Source organism: Anguilla rostrata, chromosome 6 (assembly GCF_018555375.3).
Source record: "Anguilla rostrata isolate EN2019 chromosome 6, ASM1855537v3, whole genome shotgun sequence".
In the NCBI taxonomy this organism is placed as follows: domain Eukaryota; kingdom Metazoa; phylum Chordata; class Actinopteri; order Anguilliformes; family Anguillidae; genus Anguilla; species Anguilla rostrata.
In genome coordinates, this window is record NC_057938.1 from 7,611,517 (window position 1) to 7,636,795 (window position 25,279).

The 25,279-nt window shown below is 52.5% G+C and overlaps 1 protein-coding gene across 19 annotated transcripts in view; it reads left to right on the forward strand.

Annotated features, from left to right (window-relative positions):
* The window catches only part of ptprfb (protein tyrosine phosphatase receptor type Fb), a 209,010-nt gene that overhangs the window by 37,951 nt on the left and 145,780 nt on the right, over positions 1 to 25,279 (forward strand). For 8 of the 19 annotated variants that reach the window (XM_064338064.1, XM_064338069.1, XM_064338071.1 and 5 more), the window contains exon 1: positions 14,813 to 15,191. The exons of 1 other annotated variant lie outside the window; for it this stretch is intronic. The gene's annotated coding sequence lies outside the window, so the exon portion shown is untranslated. Of the gene's footprint in view, positions 1 to 14,811; positions 15,192 to 25,279 lie in introns of those variants that run through there. 10 more of the 19 variants (XM_064338075.1, XM_064338067.1, XM_064338074.1 and 7 more) reach the window with 3 other exon arrangements.

The following is a 25,279-nucleotide window of genomic DNA, read 5'->3' on the forward strand; positions in this document are numbered from 1 at the left end:
TCCCCCGGGGGGCCGGGATAATCAGCTAGCAGGGCGTGCGTTAGCACGAGCCGAACCACGTACCATCAGGAGGGGGAAAAGGGCTCTTCGCTACCTGTCAGCATCCATACTCTGAGCGTACGCGATGAATGATTCAGGCCGATAAAGTCCTGCGTTAGGAGACGATGTCAAAGCGCTCGAAGGGGGGGCCCTTTCCAAATGAAAAGCAATTAGCGCTCCGCCACCGCCGCGCTGCGGTGTTTAAACATGACCAGGGATGGCTGTTTCAGATAAGCACGTTTCAGCGATTGATTTCAGATATTTAGCCCTGGTTATTGCACTTTCACTCATTTGATGTTTCCCCCCCATCACTGGCTACCTGCCAATATCTCTGCTCTGGTGAATGCAAAAGGGGGAAAAAAAAACCAGTAAGCAAATAAATGGAATTCCTCAGCCTTTTGTGTCTATTGACCGAAATGAAACGCGAGGAATGGCACCGCGGAGTTTCGTGCCGTCGACCTGAATACCACACGCCCCACGCGTCGGCCAATCCCGCGACGTAACGCGCGGCGACAGCTCCGACGTTTGACATGATGGGTGTTGTCACCGGCACAGAGAGCGCATTCTCGGCGCTCCTGAAGGAAGGGGACGGAATCGAAGACCCCCCCGCGGGCGATGCCTGAGTGTTCCTTTGGAAGCGTCTTCCTCGCTGGCGGTTCATTGTGCCCGAGGCTGCCCGCGGTGGGCATTGTCTGCCAGCGCATTTGGGGCACAGTCAGTGCTCTTTGGGAGATGGAGTCCCGTGCCCTTAGGTAATGGTGACTGGTTTGGAGAAGGTGGGGGGGGGGTATATCTGCCTGAAGTGTTCTTTTGGAAGGTTCATATTCAGGACCACACAAGGGTGCGGGAGGAGAATAATGGGGAGGTCAGATCCAAGATGAAGGAAAGCGCGAGCAGGCCTAATTCTTTTCGAGTTGGCCACAGAGAAACTGCAGCACTTAGGACCGGAGGCCTGCTCCATTGATTCCCTGAGTAAATTGCGAGGAGCTCTGTGGTGTGCTCATTACTGAAGCTCAGAAACTCGCCAGACAAAAAAAAACCTCCTGTGACCGAGGACAACCTTGCATTTAGACTCGATGTTTTTTCTGTTGTTTTTTCTGTCAGCCTGTGAATGGGTAGATTAATGCTGTTGTTTTTCTTGGCGTCTTAAGGTTAGAGAGACACCCTCACGCTCGTTTCATCTGAAAAACATGCCAGGAATTATTTGACTCTTCGCTGTTTCGCCCAGAGATAAGAGAAAGACAAATGACACTCCTCCAAACCCCCACACGCCCCACCCCCCTGGTCTTTGTGGAAGAAGCGGTGGAATCGAATCCTCAGGCGCTGATGCTGTTGCCTGCCTGTGACATGTGAGCGAAGGGGCTGTGTGAGAGTGTGGAGTGGGAATATGCAGAAGGGGGCTGAGAGCTCAGAAAGCTGTGAACACGCCCGCTGGATTTACTCACACGGGCCCACTGGTCTTATGAGCACCCCTCCCTCACCCCCTCGCACTCCCGACCCCTCGCTCGCACCGCCCCGAGCCAAATCCCGTCTCGCGATTCCACAGCCGCCATCGCACCAGCGAATCCACGACAGAACCGAGGTGGGGGGTAAAGCTGCTAAAAACCCTACAGGGAAATCAGAGACCCCGGAGCCTCCCCGCCGGTGGGCCGTACCTGTGCGCGGTAGCTGCGCGCGCTAGCGCTGCGTTTAACGTAGCGGCCGCGGCAGAACTCATCACCGAGGCGCAAATGGATCCCAGCGTTTCCTCGCGGGGTCGGCCTAGCGAGGCGCGTTTGGAACGGGACGCCGTGCAGACGCTGGGGGGCGGGGGGGGGGTGATCGCATTAGGGCTCATCCCCGCATTTCACAAGCCTGTCTGACGCCGTCAGCCGCACGGAGAAGCAGCCCGAGAACAGCCTGAGAAGCGCGAGCCGGGGCGGAATTGATGGGGACGGCACCTCGTTCAGACTCCTAAGCGCAGCTTTAGATCACCGCTGTGTGCACAGGGAGAGGGGAGGAAGAGGAAATCCGATTTATTGAGTTTGCGAGTCTTCAGCTACGGCTGCATTCTCTCACTTGCCATTCATCCAATTTGGAATGGCAGAATGAAGGCGATTATTCAGCCTCAGTCACCACCACTTTTTCCCTCCTTTGGCTTGTCGTTGTTCCTATTAGCTTCCCGTGGAGCGGTTAGCACGGTGGAAACAGCAGCAGGAGCGGCAGGGTCTGTTTTGCGTGGAGCCAGGACATGGGCTGAGCTTCCCTGTGTAGATTTTGTGTTATTCAGCGCCCTTCTCTCTTATGAGGCGGCCATTTGGGTCAAGAGTGGCGGAATAGGATGTAGCGCACGCATCTGTCCCGATGAGAGACGGAGCTGTGGAGAAACAGGCCAGGCATCCTAGCCATGAGCCGAGGCATCCGCGGGTATGCCAGACACGCGCGTAATTCCCCCCCCCTCCCCCCCCCCGGCGCGCCACGGCGAGGGAGCATGCAGGAATGCAGCGGTTGCCGGGGGTAATCCAGTAGGAGGGGCCGGGCGCGCGGCCTCCGCTCCGCTCCGCAGGCCCGCGGGAGATCCGAGGGAGATCCACGCCGCCCCCTCGTCCTCAGTCTCCAGCTACGTCTCCGCACCGCGTCCCCCCCCCCCCCTTCCAGGAAGCCGTTTCCTCAAGGTCACCGCTCAGGCCGGCCCTCCACATCAACTGCCCCCGAAGCCCAGAGCGCCAGGTTCGCCCGCTTCCTCTCGGCGGTTTCAATTACATGGTTTGGTCGGGAGGTTCTGCGCCATTGGTCGTGAACTCCCTGGGTGTAACCTGAAAATATTCCAATATTTTCTTTGCGCTTCAGAGAGCTTTACTGGGGTAAGGTTGCGCTGAGCCAAATTCCCACTCTGTAAGTATAAATAGCACTGTTAGTACAGCACGTACTCTCAGAAATGTGCACTTCTCCCTGGAGCCCAAGTACTCAGTCATTCCTGAGCGCATAGCTGCTTTATTGTAGTTTCTTTCTTTTGAACGCAGATATGGTATTCAAGCAGTATAGGTTATTCCCCTTTATCTCTTTAAGAAAAACAATTAAGAGATTGGCAAGCAAGCTCTGGAAACAATTTCCACGTGAAATTTAAGGGCCTTCAGCGCACGGGGAGAAAGGGGGAACACAAAAATCATCTGTCTCAGTGGCGTTATAATGTCGAACAAAGACATTTGAAGTAAAACGTCCTCAAATAAGGACGATTGCAGATTTATGACAGCTGGGATTGGAGGCATTCCAGCATAATCAACTTCCCTTCTAAATTCACTCATGTACTTAGGAGACGATGTGAAACGCAGCCATTGTTGTGCCGAAGGTAGAATATATGAGCGAAAGAGCGGCGTCTCCCAGCGGGGGGGGTGGATGGCTAAATTTAGCCGAGTGCGAGGGGGGGGCGGGGTTGTGGAAAAAAAGAACCCAGTAAAGGTTTTGTGACGACAGCGTAACGCGGCCCCCCGGTTTTATTTCCGTTCCCCGTATTAAAGTTTCAAGGACGCGCGGGGTAACGGCGTTAAATGTTTTATCGTTTTAATTGCCCCGGAGCGCCGAGCCCCTCCGAGCTGCCGTGCGGGTTTCCGAGGCGCGGGGTCCCGCCTCTCCCCCCCCGGCCCCAGAGGTGGCTGACGAGACTGATTTACCATTCCGCTCAGCTCGCGAAGCCTGGGAGAAATTTTCTGGATGAAAGACGGTACATCTCCTTAATGCGAGCTACATGCCCTTGATCCATTTGTCTAATTCAGAGCTGCGTCAATCAGAGGTGGGCTGTTATTGTGCTGAGCCACAATGGCAGCTCTGCTTTAAAGGTTCGGCGAGTGTTTTGTTAACTCCCATGCAAAATCGGTACCGTAGGAGATCAATCCAGTGACTCATCCTCATGACACGGACGATGGCATGCTTTGTATGTAGAGACAAATTTGATTAACAGTGCAATAATCGAGTCACGCGAATGCCCTGAGTCACTAGGCAGTGTACAGTATGCAGGCTGGAGGCTTGTTTGTCATAACACTGTGTCCTTCTGTTTTCCAGAAACATTAAAATTTTACTATTTTATTTGTAGGCATATTTTGAGAGCTGGAAACTTGGTGACAGTGGCAAGAAGTAGCCTATTTAAATAGCTTTGACTATGTTATGCCGGTGACCAAATTATACTGTTACACACAACAACAGTCCCACCAGCATAATTTTGAGCCTTTGTTATGTTCTTTGAGCTCTTCTTTACATGGGTTTGTAGTGTTGTGAAAAGAAAAAATATGGAGCCACCTTCAGACCACTTAGAAGTTAAATATCCTTAAATATCCTTCTCCCATGGGCCCCGGGGTAAGCGCATGTGTCCCCTTCACTTCAGGCCAGAAGCACGTCTCGTTAATCCCTAAGCCCTCTGCTCTGAGAACGGAATGCTGGGTTCTCCTCAGCAACAGCTTTTCCGCCACATTCCCATCACCTATTCACCCGGAGTGCCCCACGGACCCTTGTCGGTCCGTGTGCCATCACGCCCCGCTGAAGGTGGGAGCTGTTACGTGATCGCACATGTTCTCTCGCCTCAGCCCTGTGTGTAGATGAAAGTGTAGACCCCTGGGGAAAAGGGGTCTTGAACGTTCTGTATGACGCCCCCCCCCCCACCCCCGACGCACCCCATGCGGAATGAATGAGAAGACAGATGAGCACACGTAACTGTGACACTGCAGTCTCTGCCCCAACATAAACCACGCATGTATCGCCTTTAAACAACAAAGAGCCTTATCTCCACACATCCATCAGGCCATTGTTGGACCGACAGGCCTCACCAATGGCAGATGTGATGAATTGCTAGGAAATTAGGAGCTCGCTCATCTGTGAATGGGGGGAGGGTTGGGGGCTGTATGTTTGTTTCTGAGGCGACAGACAGGCTCATCGCACAAATAGACGCATACCGAGTTGAGCAGTACCACCTTTGATGATATCCTACGTCTAATTTCCTTGCTTGGTTTACTTTTTCCGTAAATCTGAATCACTTGGCTGTTCTCAGATTATGTATCAACAGGTGCTTGAAGTATAGTGATGCATTCCTGAAATGATAAGGACTAATATGTTATTTAGGCCTTGTTTATCTGACTGAACTGGTGTCTCCTCGCTGGGTGCATTTAATTGAATGTAATAAATAACCAGAACCATGAATCATTTGATTCATAATGGGGAAAAATAATATTGTTTAGCGTTTTTAGCCTATTTTATAGGCTCATTAATGCGGAAAAACTGATTTTCATTGCAAATGGTTTTAGAGAGCAAACCATCAGGCCCGATGGTGGAGGAGTTCCTTCCCTCAGATGGAGCTTTGATTAGAAATGCTGGCGTTCGGTGAAAAATCTGCGGCGGCTCGGTGCTGCACAGAGCGAACCTTTAGGCTTCTCCTTAATTACCCCCCAGAGTTTAGGAGAGCAATGATGTGTAATTAGAGCATGGAAATGTTAATGCATTCCATTTGAGATAATGGCAGCCAAAGAATTGCACAACCGAGCCATAAATCTACACAATCCTCCCTTTCTGCATCTGTGCACAGCGGGCCTCGCCACTCTTCAGATTGATTTAGCTGCCTGGATGCCTCCGCGGCCTGCTCTCACCCTTACGCTCGGGGTTTTAGCATCGCGGGGCGACTGGACCCTCCCCCCGTTTGGGGTTTTTTGGCGACGTTCCTCCGAACCTCTGGGTTGGCGTTCCCGATGGCCGAAAGGGGAACAGCCTGTTAGAGACGAACGAGCCTGTTCAGTGATCGTACCTGCGGCGCTGAAGTGGTCTGTTCTCTAAGTGCTTTCCAGGATAACATACAGAATAAAGCTGGAGGAAGGCACCGCTAAGGTAAAGGTGGGGGGTGTATGGTGGGGGGGGGGGGGGGTGAAGTGATGTCCTTGTTCCAGTCAGTAAAGTGGGCTGTGTTGTCCATTAGCGGCACTGACACCCACGCGCAAATCTGGGCCTTAAACGTGTGTGTGTGTGTGTGTGTGTGTGTGTGTTCATGCAGCGCGGAGGAGAACGGAGTCATGTGACACAGTGAATGGGTGTCCCAACGGTGCCATATTTCTCAGTGCTGCCATTCAGTGGCAAGAGGAAGACAAAGAGCACGCCGGAGAGATGGAGAGACCAGGCCGGAGAACGAGACAGTGGGGGGTTGAGGGGGAGGCGAGCCGGCCCAGCAGCTGCTGCTGCTCCGGTCTCTTGTGGGGTTATTAGGAAATGCATGCGATTGATATTCCTGGTTAATCAGTGCACACTCGTTACATCCTGGCCAGGCTCTCTCTCTCTCCCTCCCTCTCTCCTCCTCTCATTGTCTCGGTCTCTCTGTGTGTCTCTCTTGCCCACTTTATAGCTCGCTCTCTCTCTTGCTCTCTCTTTCTCAGTCTCTAGTACTCTCTTTCTTACTCTCTCTCCCTATCTCTCTCTTGCTCTCTCTCCCTCTCCCTTTATCTCTTTCATGCTGTCTTTCTAACTCTCTCTGTTACTCTCGTGCGTTCTCTCCCTCCCTCCCTCCCTCTCTCTCTCTCTCTCTCCCTCTCCCTCCCTCTCTCTCTCTCTCTCTCTCTCTCTCTCTCCCTCTCCCTCCCTCCCTCTCTCTCTCTCTCTCTCTCCCTCTCTCTCTCTCTTTGATAGTCTTTCTCCTTATGTTCTTTGTCTATTGTTTTTATTTTTGAAGTATAGTAATTTTTTGTGTTGGAAAATGTCCCAGTAAAAGGGGTTTTTAAAAATCAAAAAAACTCTCTCTCTCTCTCTCTCTCTCCCTCTCTCTCCCTCTCTCCTCTCTCTCTCTCTCTCTCTCTCTCTCTCTCTCTCCTCTCTCCTCCCTCCTCTCTCTCTCTCTCTCTCTCCTCTCTCTCTCTCTTTGATAGTCTTTCTCCTTATGTTCTTTGTCTATTGTTTTTATTTTTGAAGTATAGTAATTTTTTGTGTTGGAAAATGTCCCAGTAAAAGGGGTTTTTAAAAATCAAAAAAAATCTCTCTCTCTCTCTCTCTCTCCCTCCCTCTCTCCCCCCTCTCTCTCCCTCTCTCCCTCCCTCTCTCTCTCTCTCTCTCTCTCTCCCTCTCTCCCTCTCTCTCTCTCTCTCCCTCTCCCTCTCCCTCTCCCTCCCTCTCTCTCTCTCTCTCTGCGGGTCTCTGATGAGCTGATCCGCGCGCTCTGTGGAAGCCCCGCCGAGCGTGACGTGCCCCCCGCTGGGACGCGCCACGCAGCGGGGAAGGGCTGTGCGTTTCATTTGCTGCTTTTTAATTTTATTCTGGCTGATGGGAGATTTTTTTCCATTACTTCCTCCGGCCCGAGGGTCCTCGTGACATTGCTGCCTTCTCGGTGGAGCGATTAATCACACAAACAAATTTTCTGTTGAATGGGAGCCATTTTGGCTCTTCCACATGTAAGGACCTTCTCTTGAAATGAGATTGTGTTCCAGGTCAGCATTGCTCTGCTCATCACCAGTAGCCTGGTCCACAGGAATGGCATCTGAGATATTCTGGCCACAGGGCGAATATCGGGACTGAATAAGTTTACTTGTTTTCAGGCTGCCATGTTACAACTTGACTGACTGCTTTTTCATCACACAGACCCGCACTTCAGTTCCCATGCTGTTGTGGGCGTGAAAGTGTACTTGTGTAGGTTTTGCAGCCTGTGATTACGTTTCCTGCAAAGTAAAAAAAAAAAAAATCTAGCCGTTATACTAGTCATGTGAGAGCATACAGTACATTCATAAAGCCTGTAATCCCGGGTAAAAGGCTGTTCTTATGCGCTCTTAGCTTCTGCCGGGAGCGCTCAGTGGATTAAGCTGAACAGCGACCTTCTGACCCCCCGTTCCTCCCGGTTCGCTTCACACCTTGGGCATTGTCGGCAGCCGGTAATACCTGGGAAAGATTAATTTGATAACGCGGCGGAAAGAGCCGGAGAGAGCGCGGCGGCGGCGGCGGCGGCGGCGGGGAAACAGAGAGAACGCGTCTCCATGGGAACGCGCCCCCTGCCCGCCCGTCAGGACCGCCGCATAATTCGAGTCCCGGGAAGCGTCGGCGCATGCTAACACTTGGCCCAGCGCGTCCGCAGCCAGCCCCCGCGCCCCCCCCCCACACACACACACACACACACTCCCCCTGCCCCCCCCAGCAGGAGCAGGCGTCTGTGGAGGACCTGGCCTTTGAAGTGCGAGGCGGCGGAGGAGGAATCCGGCGCCGCGCTTTAAAGATTCTCGCGTCGGCCGGCTTCCTGTTTTAATTGGGCTATCTAAATGCATCCCCAGCCTGTCGATACCCGCCGGGGTCCCAGATAACGCTGATTTGTTCCCTGCATTCTTCAGCACGATCCGCCGCGCCTCTGAGAATAGGCCTGTTGACTCGTCCAGATGAGCGTAATGGAGAACGCGTGCTCTTTTTCATCTTTAAAGCTGAAACATCCCCTCTTTATGTCTCTCGCGCTGTCTCTCTCTCTCTCCATCGCTCTCTGTCTCTCTCCCCGTCTCTCTGTCTCTGTCTCTCGATTCAATTCAAAATGCTTTATTGGCATGACATATTTCAGTATGTGTTGCCAGAGCTTTGTAAAACACATTACAATGCATATAAACTATATGTCAATGTCATGAATGAAAACCAGTTAACGCATAACGAATACATACAAATGCATAGACTAATACTTATTAGATGTAAGACTCTCTCTGTCAGCCTGTCCCTTTCTCCCTCATCCTTTCTCTCTCCCTCTCTTCCTCTCTCTCTCTCTCTCTCTCCCCTCTCCCCCCCTCTCTCTCTCCCCCCCTCTTTCTCTGACACTGGCAGGACATCTGCAGATCTTGGCTGTGGAGCACAGCTGTCCTCTCTCACAGCACTTTGCACTGGAGATTTTCATAGATTTCCGGATTTTTATTCAACATGCTGAACATTTGCACATAATTATCTCTCGACCCCTTTGCGGCCCGTGGCTCTGAAAGCCAAAACAGCTCATCACAAAATGACGGGTCTGAAAGCAGGATTGCTTATGCTGGACTGAATTATTATCCCCCAAAAAAACCGCAAGATTTATTGACTGTTTGGACAGAGGCATTTCTGTCCCACTGCTGGGGGCCGTTCAGAGGAATTCAGTGGAGTCCATCACATTTGGCCTGCAAAGTGTAACGTGATTGGCTGAAAGACTTGTCTTCCACTGCCGAGTTTTCTGGACATTAAATATGCAAGGAGTGGACGCATCTGTGCTCTGACATTTATTTAGAGAACACATCAATCCACAATAAAACTCCAGTAAAAACAATGGAAACTGCATCCATGTTATGGTGGGGGAAACGCGCACTATTCCAAGTTATGCAGATTAAAATGTCAGAATTTGTGTTCGACTGTCTTTTTGTCACTTTGAGAACAGGGATCTGTCAAAGCACTGCACTGCCAAACTATCTGCTGCAACTGCTAGGCAGGAAGAAGAACAAGTCTGTTATTGTTACTAGGTGGACTTTTAGACAGTGTTTTATGTAAATATTTTGTATTCAAATGTGCATGTCACGCCTGAATGCAGTCTGCAGCGCTTAAGTCTCTGTTCGTTTGGTGTTTAGTATGCCGTTGTCATGACAATGGTCTGCTGGTGGATCCAATGGTCTACTACAGGCTAACCCCACAGCAGGAAAACCAAGGCTAGGATGGCTCCAAATTTTTTAAAATGACATTTCTCAGAGTAGGCTACTTATTTTCCATTCTTTCAGATGCAATATTAATTACCGGTTTGTATGCTGCTCCAGCTATAATAGCTGCTAAGTAGGTGTCAGTATAAATCAATTTAGCCCCCCAGTATAAATCAATGTCCTCCCCCCCTGGGGCCGGTGACCCTTGGCCTTGCAAAACGTTCCTGGGAGAGGAGGGGAGGGGGAGACGAGGGGGAGGGGGTCTCTGGTATTGATCTGCGAGGCGTCCGTTTGCAGGCTGGAGCGCTGCGTGTGTGAGGAGCGCTTTCGCGGCGGCGTGCGGTCGTAACGTCGGTGGTGCGGCGCCCGGTGCGGAGAGCTGAGACGCGCCGGCGTGGTGAATAGCGGGAGGAGCGGCAGGCTCGGGTCAGCGACGACAGGATCAGCGGGCCCAGCTGCACACACACAGAGCACACGGGACACCTGCGCCCGGGCCGCGGCCTGCCCCCGGCCCCCACCGCGCCGAGGAACCGCAGGCCCGAGGGGAATGTCAACAGCAGGTCGCATTTCACCGCGACACCTTATTTGCGAAACGCGATCGTGTCACGCTGATCGGCCCCCCTCCTCCACCCGGCTATTTCAGCACGCCCAGGAACGGCTACGCCAACCCCTACTGTTCACAGCGGCAGAACCCTAAAAAAAGAGACCACTTTAGCCACATCATCAGGGATTTGGGGGGGACCCATTGTGGCACTGGGTTCCTTCATTTGTTTTTCGCCCCGTGAAATTGCAGAACTTAAGAGTTTCTCTTCGCAGAGAATCGTAAATCCCTATTGAGTAACTTGAGCTGATTGCTTTTGAAATGGAAAGCTCTGATATTCGGGTTGAAATGGATGTTTTTGTTACAGCGGCAATCTGACACTCCAGATACCGAGCCACTTACAGCTGTGCTTCGCTTTGTTTAAGGGCTGGGAGAGCTGGACCTGAATGAAAATGTTTGGGCAATCGGAAGGGCTCAATGCGTCAATCTGAAAATTCCTTTTTGAGTTCCCTTTTTTAAAGCAGCGACTGTATACGTTAGATAAACTAGGCTGGCACAGCATCACACAGCAGCACGAGAACGGGAAGGTGAACACTTGGGAAATTCTGCAGCGGCTGTGATCATACAGAACACCATTTATTATTTATAATAGCACGGTGAAACAGGAACGATTGTGTAAGGCTATACGGTGGATTTTTTAGCGAAGGTTTTTCTTGAACAAGCTCATCTTCTGATCTTCGAACATGCATATAATATATCCTCTGAGATGCGCTAAGCTTGCGAAACTCTCTTATTTATCAGACGTATCATGCCGTTTCCAGCGAGCAGAGCCGTCTGAAGCACTCTCGGTGAGGGGTGGGTTGAGGGAAACGCTCAAGGTTACGACGGTGTTGTCATTTACCTTTAGCTTTTAAGCCCACCTCTAACAGGAAGCTTCAGTTTGAGTAGATAGATGCACAGTAATATTATGTTTAGCCCTATTGACGGTACCCTCTCGCGTTGTATGTAGTTAACATTACTAACCGATCACAAAGTCTGCAAAATAACTGAGGACGTTTTCCACGCTGACATCGGCAACAGCGTGTTGTTGTGTGTAAGCGTATGCAAATCAGCCCGGTTTGCTCACGCTGCCACCTCTGTGAGGTCACCGCTCCGCATAATTTCCCGAACGGCTGGGCGACTTTCCTTAAAGGGACGTGTTCGGTCCTGGAGCCCTGCCGCCCCGGGGCCGTTGGCGGGGGAAACCGGTCTGGTTTGTCAGGCTGTTGCGTAAGAGCGCAGGATGTTACTCAGCCTGTGGCAGTCAGCCCCGCCCCCCGGGCTCTGCCGCTCCGCAGGTGAGCTAACCCGAGAGGAGCGGCTAACCCGAGAGGAGCGGCTAACCCGAGGAGAGCGGCTCTCACTTCAAACGCTGCTCTGTTGTGGGCGAGGAGGGCCATCTCAGTCGTGAGCTCTAGAGTTACCCGTGCCGCTTTCAGATGTCCCGGAGACTGTCTTCGTCCCTTTAGATGTGGTGTGCGTGTGCGTGCGGGTGTGCGTCTGGCAGAGCCAGGTGTCCTTATCTATCGTTGGCTCGTATCCCACCTGTTGCGCAAAAGGCTGAACCTGCCTCTGATTGGTGTGTCACAAATGCATGACCAGCGTAATAGGAGCGGCCATTGTGTGCCCCTCTACCAAGCGGCTCTTATCAGAGCCACAGAGTAATATGGGAATGTCCCTTGTCTCACCAGATCTTTCTAGAATTAATCTGGAATTTTTGGCTGGGCCGCAACAGCGGGGCCAGCCCTACAATTGCGAATGTGACTGAATGACTGAGTGATGAAGTTACACCATTGGTCGGCCGGATCACGTGTATTAGGTCCAGCCATATACTAGGTTTTAACCTGGTTCTAGCTCAGAGGTGTTGGGTTTTTTAGTGTCTTATTCTGTTTTTACTCTTTTCGGAAGCTCCTAGTAAGACGTTGGGATGTTTGGGCGCTCCCTGTTGTGCCAGTCGCTTGCTGGATCTCGTGAGGGCCCGTCTGTGCCTGGAACCACTCTCCAGATCTTTGCGTAGGCTGAGTCTCTCACCCCTCGGTGCGCTCGCCTTTGGTTCCCCCCTTTGAAGTGGTTTCATAGAAACAGCGGCAGATAGCGCTTCTGATTTCAGTTCCAGCGTGGAGACAGCGGGCAGGCCTGATGTGAGGTGTGCCGTGCTTGTGCTCCTCAGTGTGAGGAAGCAAACAGGGGGACTCCTGTACATGAAGGGTGTAATCTTCCCCAGGAGTCCGTCTGCGGCGTTCAGCCCGTCCGGTAGACCTGAATCTCCCCGGGCACTCTCCACCGCGTCCCGTTTCTCCAATCCCAAAATCTGGTCCTTCCGAAGAGAACGCAACCCTGCCTGCCTTCTTTAAGAGCGAGCACTTTACTCAGCCGGAGTACACTTTACTTTACTTTTTTCGTCAAGCTGGGTTTATTGAGCATGCCAGGGAAAAAAAAAAAAAAAAAAATATATATATATATATATATATATATATACATACACACACACACATTTTAACAGGAGCTAGAAATTCCAGCGTAATACTTTCAGTCATGTGAGCTAAGTGTGTGTGTGAGAACACGCATGTGAAATATGCGGGCTAGCGCTGTTTTTCTCCATAATCTGGACTGGCTGTCATTTTGGTTCACGCGGCCGCTCATGTCGCCGCTGGAGCGGAACGGCTAAAGCACCTAAGGGCCGAGCGGCCGCTGGGATCAAATAAAAGTCACTGTCAGCTGCTGAGCCGAGCGTGGAATTCTGGGAAGGCTCGCACTCGCACTTCCTTTCCCAGCGCCCGGGCCAAATCTTCCCCCGCAGAGGGGCGAGGGGAGAAGAGAGAACGCCGAGGGGTCCCTGGACTCCCTCCACCCAAAACCTTAAAGCCGACGGAACATGCCAGAACATCTGCGCGAGGCCGTTAGCCTTTTTCTGACCGGAGGTAGCGGGGGCCCGGACAACGTTTTCCACTGGCTGCCGAAAGAATGTTAACGCTATTGTATTTGTAATGCCGCAGAAAAACGGCGCACGCGGAACGTTTTTACCCAAAGTGCATTGCGCCTGTACCCGTGGTAGTCGGCGGCTGCCGTTTTAGATTGGTCTCTGGAACCCGTTTCGCCTCGCTGTTGCGTTTTAGTGCCGATCCTCTGCATGTCTATATATAGTAGACTATAGACTAATAACGCGCTAGATTTAGATTAAAGGTGTGGCACTTGCTCACCCTCGCACTCTTCGCCATGTGCTGGACACGCCTTCAACAGCAGGCAAGTGGCTCGTCGCAAAAGATGCCTCTTCGTGACAGTACCCCAGAGAAGCTAACGGAGCCTCCAGCTTTAACGTTCATTTCGTTCCTCCGCATCGCTTGAACAGTTTTAATATATTTACTTCTGTCCCGTTAAAAAAGAGAAAAGCAGAATGTTGTGGCAGTGAAAATGGCTCGGAGTCAGCTTGGATTTTGAGCTTCCCAAGGGCGAACCTCAGTCAGAGCGCTCGTTTGAGCCTCGATGGCGGGCCGCTTGCGCGCCGCCTGAAACGGCCTCTCCTGTGAGGAAGACGACGGTGAAGGAGGCCGGGCGTGTAATCGGAACGCTGCCGATCGATTCTGATCAAACGGTTCCCTTCAGGTCTGGCGAGGCCCCGGGACCACAGCAGGCGGCGGGCTGCAGGCAGGGCGTCTGCTTCAGTGTGTCAGAGCCCCCTTCATTCCTGAAATCGATCGGCCACTAATGCTACGTAGCCGCCAGCCTGCTGTTTGTGTTCTGAAAAGGAGAGCGGCGGAATGTGCGCGCGTGTCTGAGCCAACAGTGCTGGTTCTGCCCATGACTGTTTCATTAGTGTAGCATTCAGCATTCAGCATTAATGTAGCATTGATTTGGCTGTAGGACAGTATAGGCTAACTCGTGTTGTATAGTCAAAATAAGTAGAGGACATACTCATTTGAAATAGTATTTCATGAGCCCGGTAATCAAATCGCGTAAGATGACATGAATTTTGTTCTGTTGAAAACACCACGTAATGTTTAAGCTCTGTACATTCTCAATTTGGTAATGGCCATGTTTGTACATATCTCAAGAACAGTGACGTGAATATATGTAGTTTTGGACAGGAACTAATTTGCCTGCTCTTGTGGTGTTAATGCGGCTGTTATTAGTTCTGCAGTGAAGTGTACTAAATTGAACTGTCATATATTAGTGTGAGGTATAAGCCTGCATTTCCTAGTGAAAAAAAAAAAAAAAAATTTTTGTCGATTTTTTTGCTTTTGCTTTGAAATAGCCTAATGTTTTCATTTTCATTTCATCACTGGAACGTCGCCTTTTTCAGTGTTGCCAGATTGGTATGCCCATCAGTTTGAACCTTCAGATAACAGTCAATAAATAAAACTGGTTTTATTTATTATTGAATGTCTGTGAGGGGGAAAAGAAGGCCCCCTTGTGTTTCTCTGAGTGGTGCAAGAATACCTGTGCGGTCGCACGCAGGTGAGCCACAGGCAAGCCCTCCCATTGGCCAGACCTGAGGCAGCGCCCCCATCCCCCCGCCCCCCTTCTCCGCTGCTCAGTGAAAGACAACACCTGTGACATCACACGTGGACGGTGGCTCCACCCAGTCCTGCCGAGCTCAGCGAGTGAAGCAGCCCCGTCTCAGGAGAGACTCTCAGACCAGATCAGCCCCCTGCAGCCTGCAAGTGGGGCTCCAAGTGTGGGAACAGGGAACAGCCAAAACCGAACCGTCCGCTAGCGATGGAGTAAAAAAAGAGCAGGGGAACGCGTGATCCTCCTCCTCCTCTCTTCCACCTGAGCGCATTCCGGTCTGACTTACTGCCGGACTCTGAGACACAAGCCTGAAGGATTTTGATGTTGTGAACACGCTTGTTGGAAATAGCTGCGAGGGTGCATTGTTACAGGAAGGTTGAGGACAAGTGTTTTGCCTGGGATTTCTCTTTTTTGGTATCTGTCTGGCTTTTGGAATTTTACTGATATTGGTAAGTGTGGCACTTGACATTTTTTGTGTTTTTCAAGTTGTGCACTGTTTGTGTGTACAATCCTGCTGCTGAACTAGACTGGGATGCAGTTTTACACAGAAATGCTTGAAAGCCCAGGCAGTAGTGCTGTTGCTTTTCTACACCTTTCAGATTTTATTTAAAAGTCTAATGAGGGGCTTTGTTATGTTATGGCTTGATTCACAGGACGTGGTGTAAATGGTAAATGGAATAATGATAGGTTGACTTTTTAAAAAGTGCATTTTAAACAGTTTTCAGCCCTGTTTTTTATATATATTTTTTTCCGAATGAACAATATTCGTGTTTTTATTCACTAACATAGAATTTCCCTTTCCAAGCCCTTTTATTCTGTCTTATTTAGCCAAAACAAAGGGGAAACCTCCACTGGCCGCTTCGCCATTGGCCAGCTCTTTGGCAAATTGCCCCATCTGGTGAGAGCCCTCTCCGTTTTTTGGCACTCTGAATTAAAATTTTAAAAAAGCCCATAGCTTCCCCCGGCCGTCCCCTAGCTACCGCTGCCTAGGTGAGACACCCCGCGGTGGAGCCGAGTGTGAACTCCGGGGCCAAACGACCCCCCCCCAGCCCCCCCCCCCCCCTCGTTTTTCCAGTTGTCCGTCTCTCGCTTTTGTAACCCCCGGCGGTTTTCGGGGGAGAGCGGTGGCGAGTTCCCCTCTGTCTGTGTTCTCAGGAGCACACAAACCAGCGTGGAAGCCCAACTGTTCGTTTCAAAGGGGGAAAAGAGGACAACAAAGCTGCCTTTCTGCGGTAGTGTAATTGTAAGGTAGCGCGAACGAAGCTGCAATTATGCCTCTTGGGGTTTTTTTTTTTTTTTTGTCTGAGGAAAATGTGAAAGGAATATATATACATTTATATATTTATTTCTCGCCAAATAAAAGTAGTTCTGTAGTAGAAGTAGTAGTTGGGCGGAACAGGCAAATATTTGATGCTGTTGTTAAGGGCTGCCAGTCTCGTGGCTCTGTGCCAGGGTTGTGTGGCATACGCTGTTAGCTGTGTGTGTGTGTGTGTGTGTGTGCGTGCGCGAGCAGTCGCTGGAAACAGGTTCCTCGCTGGAGCGTGGGCTGATTATTTAACATTCATTCCGCCCTCACCCGTCACGTAGCGTGTCAGCAGGGTAAATAAAGCAGTTGTTGAGCAATAAGCTTGCTCAACTCTTCCAGCCACTCTCACCAAAAAAAAAAAAAAAAAAAAGCAAACTTTGTGTTTTTCCTACAATACCCATCAAACACTCCTTGGAGTGGCAAGTTGCACGGAATAAGCTATAGGGTAGCTTGCCTGCACTTTGTTTAGCACTGAGAGCTAGGGCTTCCCTTGGGAGCCTTTCCTAGAGCTCAGCGCTTATGTCATTGCAGCTATGCAGACCTCAGTGCTGCTCGCTCCTGGGTAGTAGTTTATTTGTAAGGTAGTGTTTTGCGGGCTCTTGACTCTTCCGCTTGTGTACGCCGGCGCACCGCTAAGCCGGGGAATCGCGGCCCGAGCAGCGAGGAGGACGCCCCAGCACGGCCGTCTCCGGTGAGACCGTACCACGGCTCTTTTCTCTGGGCTGTGGAAACAGGAGCCGCGGGGGTCAGCGCCTTATCTCCGGGAGCTGACCCCTGCCTTGTGTCCCCCCCGCGCCCCCCCCCCGACCCCCGCATTCCTTGTTTACGACTCCAGGTCTTGAGCTTTTTATTACCCCCCGGCCCTTTGTCACGTCTCCTGGATACCACCCAGTCGACGGGGGCGCCATTTCGGGGGGAGGGGGGGGGGACCGGTCGGGCCGCTCGGGGTAACGACCCCTGAGATTCCCCCGGTTACCGTCGCTAATCCCATTTCTGTGCGGCTTCTTGCGGCCGCGGCCCCTGCTCCCCCAGCCTGGGTGTTCTTCCCTGGCTCTTATCATTAACCATCGCGATTGGGCAGAGAAAGGTAAGAGCCCGGGGGGTTCGGGCTGTTTCTGTAATTACACACGCAAACGCACACACACACGCTGGCGCACTCACACGCACATACACACACACACACACACACTCACACGCACTCCGCCACATCACACACATCGCGACAAAACATCACAACCCACTCTGAACACAGCAACGCACACAACACCACACCACCACGCACACCAACACACACACCACGCACACGCACACACACACACACTACGCACCACTGCACACACACACCACCACACGCAACCACACACACACACACCGCACCACACACACACCAACATGGACGCACACTATCTCACGCCAACCACACACACACCCCCCACACAGACCGCCACTGCAGACACACACATCGTAACTGCGGGATCTGCTGGTCAGCCATACATCACCTTCTTTTCTTATCTTTTTTTTAAGTCAGCTCAGCTCGTCCTCCAGATCCGTGGCCTTTTGAATCGGTATTTATTAGCCCGCCGCCTCCCCTGAAGGGTTCGCCCCCGCCCCCACCCCACCGTAAGCCTCCGAAAACGAGGGGGAAGTAGACGGAGTTTATCAGGCCCGGCGTTTGATTCCTCGTCTCCATTGATGGTAGCCCGGCACATGCTGGGGTTATTTAATCCTCCTCATCCCTTGTGGGACGAATACCGGAGAGCCGGCTTTGGGTGCAGCGCTGGCTGACTGGAGAAATGATGAGCGTAGGCTAAAGGTGGGCATATTGCACTCAGATGGCTGTGAAAGCAAAAAACAAAATGAAGACATCGGGTTTTTGTCTCCTCTCCGGTTTCAGTTTAATTTTTCTCGCTGCAAAATTTATGATTCTGCCTTAATTATTTATACGTACCATGTATTATTACAGTGCTGGTTAAACGAACGCCAATTACTTCGCCTCCAATAATTAGGGAAAAAACAAGAGATGACCAAATAAAAAGGAACCGATCCATTGCATTTGTGTTAGCCCCCGTGGGTAAATCAATAATTGATGCAGCTCGATGCGAGAGCCCAGTCGATCAGACATGGCTCTCTCCGTTTGAAACGCGACATTCATTGTCTGTCGCCCGGATCAATTTGCGCCCGGTGATTGCCTGGCTCTGTTTTCGCACTGTGGTTGATTGGGAAGGTGGTGGAGATCACTATCAGGCTTTTTAATGGCTGATTTGTTTTCTGATGGATTATTCCTTCTCCGAGGCCTCGCGGGCAGCGAGACAGACGGCCTTAAAGTCAGGCTGGGGTCCTCGGGCCGGGGATGTCCAGGCCAGGCCCTTAGCGACTGAGCGTCCACCGCTCTGAGACACAGCATGCCTGTACGCTCGGACAGGCGCTATATAGCCGCCGATGTGCCGGTATGGCTGTGTTTTGACAGGAGCCATGTCTGGCGATGCTCTGGTGTAGGGCCCCACACTCGCTGGGTCCTGAAACAGGACTTTGAGGGAGAGGGGTGGTGAAGGGGTTTGGCCCCACGGTCGATACTCTGCGGGCCTACACACATACCACACGCTGCTTCTGACTTCCTGTTTTACTAGTGGGATACTCTGCGCCCAGCTTGAGCTCTGATCTGGGGGGGCTTGTGAAGCAGCGGTGTTTATTTTCCTTGCTGAGTGCTCAGTCACAGTTTGCTGCCATAATGGCTGTGAAGTGCGGAGGTCCTGCCTCAGAGAGCCATTGTGAGGGGAATGCACGCAGGAATTGTCCACTGGGTTGCTACATTTCACTCGCGAGTCGATACCGCCCTTCCCCACGTAGTGAAGCCCACGCAGCAGTGAGGAAATTGGATGTGCTGGTTTTCCCCCCTCCTCAGTCGGAGGCTCCACACGTACGCAGGGGCGCGAGCGCTGCTGCAGGTTCACTGTAATTGGAAACGGAAATTTGTCTCTCCGGCCGACCGGCCCGTCTCCGCTTTGCAGAGCGGTGCGGTGCTGTTGTTTTCCCTCAGGCTTACTTCCTCCTCCTCCTCCTCCTCCTCCTCCTCCTCCCTCCACGCTCTTTTCCCAAACCTTTGGACCTTACACACAGGACAGCAGCAGGAAGCACGTACACCACGCAGCAACAAAAGCATTAATGAGGAGAGTGTCACGGCTGAGGCCTGGCTATCACTGGCGCTAGTCACCATGCGCGAAGGCCTGTCAGTGCAGGACTCTGAACTTAAAGAACAAGAAAATTATCTGAAGGGAACCGAGCAAAGCGGCCATTTTCATGCCGAGCTGTGAATTCCCTTTAGTTTATCCATATGTTCTTTGAAGTGCCACTGGGCTTGTAAGGAAAGGGTCCCCAGAGACCATGTCCTGGGCTTATCCCTGTAGATTCTGACCTAGGGTGCTGACGGGTGCAGCTCCACAATGAAACGGTCTCCATTTCATCTTGTCCATTAGTCACAGCTGACTGAGGTTGAAATTGTGCTGAAAAAGGACACGGATCAAATATGATCAAATGTGAAATACAAACACATTATTACAGTAGGTATCTGTGTACTGTAGCTCTTCCAACAGATTTAGCTTCCTGTGGTTTCAGTCTCTGGCTAAGCAGATGCACTGTGGAATTCTTCAGTGTGTAAGGAGCTTACATTAATTAGTGTACTTAAAAGTGTCACTGTTTTACGTGCCATTAGTACTAATCATTAAAATAACCATATTTCATGCCTGGTAATGTGCGGTGGAGTCATCTCCATTACCCGTGCAACCTTCGCGGCACTGTGTTTGGTAACCTTCGCAGCGCTGTGTTTGGTATGTAAATTGAGTTTTCTGACGCGTGTAGCCGGGCGCACTCACGGAAGTGGGGACCTGAGTGACCCGGCAGATCCTCTTTGTTAAAGACATATTTCCCCTCTCATGCAAACTCATGCTAATTCCAAATCAGTTTATTGCACTTGCTCTGGTTGGATTCGGTTCCGTTTCGATGTATCCAATGTGTGTGTGTGTGTGTGTGTGTGAGTGCACGTTGCTGAAACCACCGGATTAATCCCCCCCCCTTTTTTTTTTCTTAAATGTTGGTGCCCTTGAGTCTGAAAAGAGCAGCTTGTTGCAGCCTCTTCCTGTTTAGGCCCTTCGGGCCAGTCTTATAGAGAAGGTTGGCTGGTGTAGGAAATTAGGCTGATCTCCAGCCATTCCCCTGCTGGGCCCAGTGGTGAGCCGAGAGCTGCGTCGCTCCGTGATGGACAGCCGTGCAGCGGGAACGTGACGCAGTTCATCACACGCCATCAGATCCAAGCCCCGGAGATCCCCCCCCCCCTCACGAGGAAGGTCTGCGCTGTCCCTCCGGGTTTCTCGATTAATTGAATAGGAGGGCCCGTCGAGTGCCCGGTCCTCCTCAGCAGAACGCTAATGCGGACCACAATGCCGAGCGGGGACGGTGACAGCCAGAGACGTTAATTGTCATTTCAGCCCCGCGCCGCCGCTGGATCCCCTGTTCTTCCCAAAGTGACCCTCTCAGAACGCCGCGGTCTCACCCTCCCCGTCAGCGCGTGGGGGCGAAGACGAACCCCGATCGATGCGCTTTCGCTTACGCCCCCGCGCTAACGCACGGCCCGGCTGCTCCGGGGGCGGGGGGTCCATTAGCCGCAGTCTGGTGAAGGATGGCGGGGGGGGGGGTCGGAGCCCGCGCGGAAACAATGGCTGGCCACTAAAGCTGGTCTCCAGATGGATGCCGCGGTGTTCGGATCCCACACCGGCCCCTCAGTCTGCAAAGGCTTTCCTGCAGTCATCAGAGCACTCTGCATGCCTTCCCTCTCTTCTGTGGGAAACTTCTGTGGTGAAATCTCCTTTGCGCTGTTTGCAGATTCCTACCTAGCGCAGGGTTCTATTCTGTCGCTTTACAAACCAACCAGAAATTTCCCTCCCAAATAATGGCTGTGATGGCTGCCGTCGTCACAGTCACTGCTGTTGTGAGTTTGCTGTCTCGGGCGAACATTGGTTTTAGAGATATGCCGTAGGTTGTTCATAATGAAAATGATTATTGAAGAACATAGTTGTGATTTTAAGTAAAAGATGTTTGAAATGTTTTAATAATTCTGCAGAAGACGATTATAAGAAACAGTTAATAAAGCTAGAACCCCCCCCCCCCCATCCATCCATATTTACTCTTTCAGAAGTTTGATTTTTCGCCAATTTGCAGCTGGAAACCTGTCCTGACGGAAACATCCCTCAAAGTGTGCAGATTGCCAGTCAGAATCCCAAGGCTGGGTTCAGGCCGCTGGATAATGTGTTTGCTAATCTTTGGCTCCTTGTGTAAATCTTGCACCGGAGAGCCGGGGCCCCTCCGGTAAATACCGGCGATTTATGGTCCCCGGCTGCGGCGGCACAGAGAACACCTAAATCTTGGGGTCCTTGGCGGAGAAATAAAGCATTTAGCCACGGGCTCGGAGAGCTGTGCCTGTCCCGGCAGCCCCACGTCGTCGTCCCTGCTAGCCCCCTGACCGCTCTGCGGGGTACAGGTGACACACGATCGGCATGGAGCATCATGGGAGGAGGAGGATCATGCCCGGGAGGCGCGGCCCGTCTGTCTTCCCGGCGCACTCGCGTAGGATGTTTTAACGGCCTGCAAGGCTTTTCGATTTATCACCTGTCGTGAGAGTTTGACTGTGATAATTGCCGACGTCTGATGAAAACAGTGAAGTGTCTGTTGGGTAAGCACAGTGAGTCTGAAGCTCCGTGTGAAGTTGTAGCTCGGCGTGACGGTGACGGTGAGATATTTCGAGGCCCTGCGAATGTCGATGAGCCGTTTTCAGCGAACCCCGACGCTCTGGGAGCGACAGGAAACGGCGTGCGGGCCGAGACCTTGCGTGGGCGAGCCGGGGCGTGGCGCTGTCGGGCCGGGAGCGCAAGCCATGAGCTGGCGGGTGCACTGGCGGTCAGACCGGTCACATGGACCGCACCGGGGCCGGGGGGGGCGGGGGGGGTCAGGTTGCCTGTCGGCGCTCCCGTCTGAAGCGGAACATTGTCTCCATGCGCTGGACGTAACCGATAGTCTGGGAACTGTCTGTGCGGCAGGTAAATCCCATCTCCAGCAGCAGGGCGGGGGCGGGGGAGGAGTAGAGGAGGGAGGGAGAGAGGGAGGGAGGGGAGGGGAGGGGAGGGGAGGAATGAGACGGTGAAAAAGAGAGAGAGGGAATAGGCAGTCCCGGAGAGAGAGAGAGAGAGAGAGAGCAGCGTGATTCTTATAAAGAGAGATGGTGTGATTAAGGCCCTCTCAGGAACAGGGCTCCAGCGCTTCGTCATGGCCGCGCGGGCGCAGATGCCGGTGATGAGGCTGCGGTCCTCTCTGCCCAGGAGGAGCGGGCGAAGGGGCTGCTGCTGCCGCCGCCGCGTAGCTGAGTCAGGCCGCTTCGCTATCTCCCCGCCCGTGACGCGCGCCCCGCCTGTGCTAATATTTGCGAGCGCGGCAGCGAGGCGCGTGGTGACAGACCCGCGTGACGCGCTCCAGACGCCGGGGCTCCTCCTCCAGCCGACGGCCTCTCCTGCACGCAGTCAGGGGCTGCTTTAAGGGCTGGGGCTTACCGGCACAGTTTGGCTAAAATGCACCGGTATGTACCCCATAGAGACTGTTGAAATGTACCTGTAGGTGCCCTATAGAGGCTGTTTAAATGCACCTGTAGGTGCCCTATAGAGGCTGTTTAAATGCACAGGTATGTGCCCAATAGAGACTGTTTAAATGCACAGGTATGTACCCCATAGAGACTGTTGAAATGTACCTGTAGGTGCCCTATAGAGGCTGTTTAAATGCACCTGTAGGTGCCCTATAGAGGCTGTTTAAATGCACCTGTAGGTGCCCTATAGAGGCTGTTTAAATGCACAGGTAGGTGCCCTATAGAGGCTGTTTAAATGCACCTGTAGGTGCCCTATAGAGGCTGTTTAAATGCACCTGTAGGTGCCCTATAGAGGCTGTTTAAATGCACCTGTAGGTGCCCTATAGAGGCTGTTTAAATGCACAGGTATGTGCCCTATAGAGGCTGTTTAAAGCCCTGTAGGTGCCCTATAGAGTGTTTGAAATGCACAGTAGTGCCCTCAGAGGCGTGTTTCAATGCCACCCTGTAGGGCCCTATAAGGCTGTTTAAATGCACAGGTATGTGCCCTATAGAGGCTGTTTAAATGCACCTGTAGGTGCCCTATAGAGGCTGTTTAAATGCACAGGTATGTGCCCTATAGAGGCTGTTTAAATGCACCTGTAGGTGCCCTATAGAGGCTGTTTAAATGCACCTGTAGGTGCCCTATAGAGGCTGTTTAAATGCACCTGTAGGTGCCCTATAGAGGCTGTTGAAATGCACCTGTAGGTGCCCTATAGAGGCTGTTTAAATGCACCTGTAGGTGCCCAATAGAGACTGTTTAAATGCACAGGTATGTACCCCATAGAGGCTGTTGAAATGTACCTGTAGGTGCCCTATAGAGGCTGTTTAAATGTACCTGTAGGTGCCCAATAGCGTCTGTCACAGAAAAGGCCTGCCCTCTGAAACCGGTCCTCAGTGTCGCGGGGCGCGCTCCAGCCCCGTATCGATTGCGTCTGGCCTGCCTCCGCTCTTATTCTCCATGCTTCACGCCTGTTGTCAGTGACAGGGGCCGCGTCAGTGAGCCCGGATTTATGCCGCCCTTCGTGGCTTCAGTCGCCCCCCCCCCCCTCACCCCCCCCACATCAGAGAGCCACATCAATTTGCCGTCCGTCGAGCTCAACGAGCTGTTCTCGCAGAGCGCTGTGGGAATTTGAGCGCACGTCGCAGCTACGCGGTGCAGTAGCGCTAATCCAATCAGGGCTGCTGCTCTGCATGTGACTTTCGGACAGGCCGGGACACGTCAGCGTTCTCCGCCAGTCTCCCGTGCTCCTAATTGAATTGAGAGCGGGGTGAACTCTCACGTGCTTCCGCTACCCCCATAAAAACATGTCTCTGTTCCTCCATTTTAAAATCTGTCCGGAGCCGTAACACTGAGGCCGTGTGGACAGCGTCTCTTTTTCGCCGAATCCTGAAAGGGTCCCTTCAGCCACCTTCTGGAGCACAGCCGGGACTGGGGGCCGCTGGGTGGCTCATTCGGATAAGGCCCCCGGCCTGGGATCGAATCCGGGCCGTCCCGGTGCTGACTGTGGCCGGCGGCTCTGTCCTCAGGGTACGGGAGGGATCAGTTGAGTAGGGGTCTGTGTTTCATCACTCTACAGCGACCCCCCATGGATGATCGGGCGCACGCGGATTGTACACTGAATCCGCGTGTGAAAGGTCTTCCTCTGACCCCACTCTGAGCTTAGCTGTAGTCCGTGGAAGCATCTGATGACATCACTTGTTTCGGAGGAGAACCACAGATTTTTCAGCTCTGCCAAATCGGCCGTCTGATTTGCTCATGACATTCCAAAGTAGGTACTGGAATTGGACACGTACAGCCCCACGTTGGGCGCTAAATTTATATTTTAAAAAAATAATGACTTCTCCGTCATCATTTCATATCGCACAGTGGCACTTCTTTTTTCTTTTGGAGCCTGCTGTAGAGCAGCACAATTTGGGAGCTGTCGCCTGTGAGGGCCGGTGTGATTACACGGTGCGGCGCGCGGTGATGGAGGGCTGCTGTTGCCGCCGGTGGCGCTGGCAGCTCCGTGAGCCCGCGCTGGGGAACGGGGGCGTCGCAGCGGGAGCAGGCAGCCGCGGTGCTTTTGATAAAGACCCCCCCTCAGCCGCCCCCGGGGGCAGTACCTGCAGCGAGCCGCGTGCTGATGATGAGGGGGGGGGGGGGAGCTATAGAGAGAGGAGAGGGAGGGAGAGAGAGAGAGAGAGAGAGAGAGAGGAGAGGAGAGAGAGAGGGAGGGGGAGAGAGAGGGAGAGAGGGAGGGAGGGAGAGAGAGAGAGAGAGAGAGAAGGAGAGGGAGGGAGAGAGAGAGGGAGGGAGGGAGGGGGAGAGAAAGAGGGGGAAGAGAGAGAGAGGGAGAGGGAGAGAGTGTGAGCGTGAGCGTATCTTCTTCACTGGTTTCACGTGCTGCCCTGTGAGCTAGCGTGGGGCTCTGTTAGTCAGAGTCACTGGTGCGGCGCAGCTGTGAAGCTCCGCCTCCTCTCGGTGCAGAAGGCAGCGTTTTGGCAGCCGATGCGGTTCACGGCCCTCCTGGTCTCCATGGCCAGATTAGCCTTCTCCTTGCAGTATTGTTTAAATTGCGCCGTGCTTATGT